This window comes from Penaeus monodon, chromosome 3 (genome assembly GCF_015228065.2).
Source record: "Penaeus monodon isolate SGIC_2016 chromosome 3, NSTDA_Pmon_1, whole genome shotgun sequence".
Lineage (NCBI taxonomy): Eukaryota > Metazoa > Arthropoda > Malacostraca > Decapoda > Penaeidae > Penaeus > Penaeus monodon.
In genome coordinates, this window is record NC_051388.1 from 46,639,101 (window position 1) to 46,641,453 (window position 2,353).

Below are 2,353 nucleotides of genomic sequence, written 5' to 3' on the forward strand. Positions count from 1 at the left end.
ATATACATATGCATATTATACATATATATACATATATATATATATATATATATATATTATGTATATATAATATATATATTGGTGTGTGTGTGGTGTGTGTTGGTGTGTGTGTGTGGTGTGTGTGTGTGGTGTGTGTGTGTGTGGTGTTTGTGTTGGTGTGTGTGTGTGTTGTTGATTATTGTTAGTGTATATGAGTGTGTATGTGTGTGTATGCGTTTGTATATGTGTGTGTATGTGTGTGTGTGAGTGTGTGTGTGCATACACACACATATATATACATATATATAACTATAAATAAATAAATATATATATATATATATATAATATATATTAAATATGAATATCTATATATTTATTTACATATATATATATATATATATATATATAGTATATTATATAATATAATATATATATATATATATATGTTAGTCATATGTGTTGTTGTAGTGTGTGTTGTGTGTATGTGTGTGTATATGAGTGTGTATGTGTGTGTATGCGTTTGTATGTGTGTGTGTGTGTGTGTGTGTGTGTGTGTGTGTGTGTGTGTGTGTGTGCACGTGCGTACACAGCCACACACCCTCAAGCACACACAAACACACACTTTTACAAACAAAGTAGAAGAGAGAGAGAGACAGTTACATTTCAAAACAGCGTGTATTTACAGCCTAAACAGAACCATAGCCGTGACTGTGTTGATGATGATGACTCAAATAATATTCCTGACAATCTGCAAAATCAGGTCACTTCCTGGTCGTACTGGAGTAGTTAGTGTTGACCTGTTGCACTGATCAACAACACTTATACCCCTTTCACGCATGCCAACACAGGTCTCCCAACACCAAGGAATCGAAATTTGGACGTACATTCTTCTGTATTCATTGTTAATATTGTATTTAATCATCCAGTTACTTTACTAAATTTGGGAAAAAAGTAAAGTGAAGTAGTCAGCTCGCTTGGGTATCAGCTGATTCAGGTCGGACGTCGACTGTGGGTTTTTATTCCTGCAATATTTCTTTGCAAACCTTAATATATTTGTAATCTCATGTGCTATTGACATACTTGTTGTGGTTTTCTAGGTGAATTAATTCTAATAATTACCTGAGATACAAACGTTACGTGTGGAAGTTTTGCAGGAATCGGCTACGTTAATATAGACAAATGCATTCCTTTGGCAATACGTATCTGTCCTCCGTTCTGTAAATGTTGTGTAACATGGGATCTTCCTTCCCTTTTCGAAAAAGTCTACGTGGGAGATGGCTGCAGATGCACAATGTGTATGAGACATAACCGAAAATAGGGTTCGGTTAAGTTTCTCGACCATCCTGACCGTATCTATATTTAAACCGACAAAAAAAACAGGTTATACTGTTGCTAAAGAGGGCATTTCTGATGCTTAACTGTGTTTTATAATACTTCAAAATGTCAATTAGGTATGTGTCAATCGATACATTGATGCACATGATATCGACCAACGAGTTTGTCTTGGTTAAATTACTAACAAACAAAGAGAGACTTTTCCAGGATATCATGGCGGATGGTGCCAGGTATGGTAAATTCCTGTGGATTTTGACGATTCCGAGTCTTTTCTTTCCCTTCATTATTATCATGCCGTCATGCTTTGTCATATTCCGATAGTATAAACTGTAATTCTTTGGGGTATATTGTGTAAAGCTCATGTTACATTTGGCAGTGGGTTGTGTCATGAACCATCTACGTAAACTTGGCACCGCCGCGTCGCCTCCCACCAGTATTCACTTCTTAAGAAATTTTGTTTTATGCATCGGCATTATTTGAAATGATTAGTTTCATCACCCCCATTCAAAACTCTGTATTTATCGCAGAGATGGCCAGTTGACACTCATTTTATAGTCGTTCGTTCAGATTAAATTTAGAAATCTGTCAGTGCAATTACATTTAGATTCGACACGTTAAAGAAATATCATTCTAAGTATAATGTGCAGTTCATAAATTTTAGCTCGCCTCCCGCCTTAAAGTCTCACACATCCCTTGCGCACATTGAACCCCAAGGCTGCCAACTGTTCCGTGACTTACAATGCCAAGGCTGACAAACCTCACGACCATGTAGGTGATATTGTCAAACGAGGACACGTAAAAAAACACTGATTGTCCTCCTCAGCTACTGCAAAAAATGTCGAGAAAAGTAAAATAGTAAAAATGAAATAAATAACGTGGACGAATTTACACCCGATTGATTCAATGTGACTCACTTGTACCCTGACGCCACTTCCCAGATCATGTGTTGGAAAGAAAGAAAACGCCCATTTTAGCTACATATGCACGCCCAAATCGGCATGACTGTATGACATATTGCAAACCTACGTCCCCTGATCAT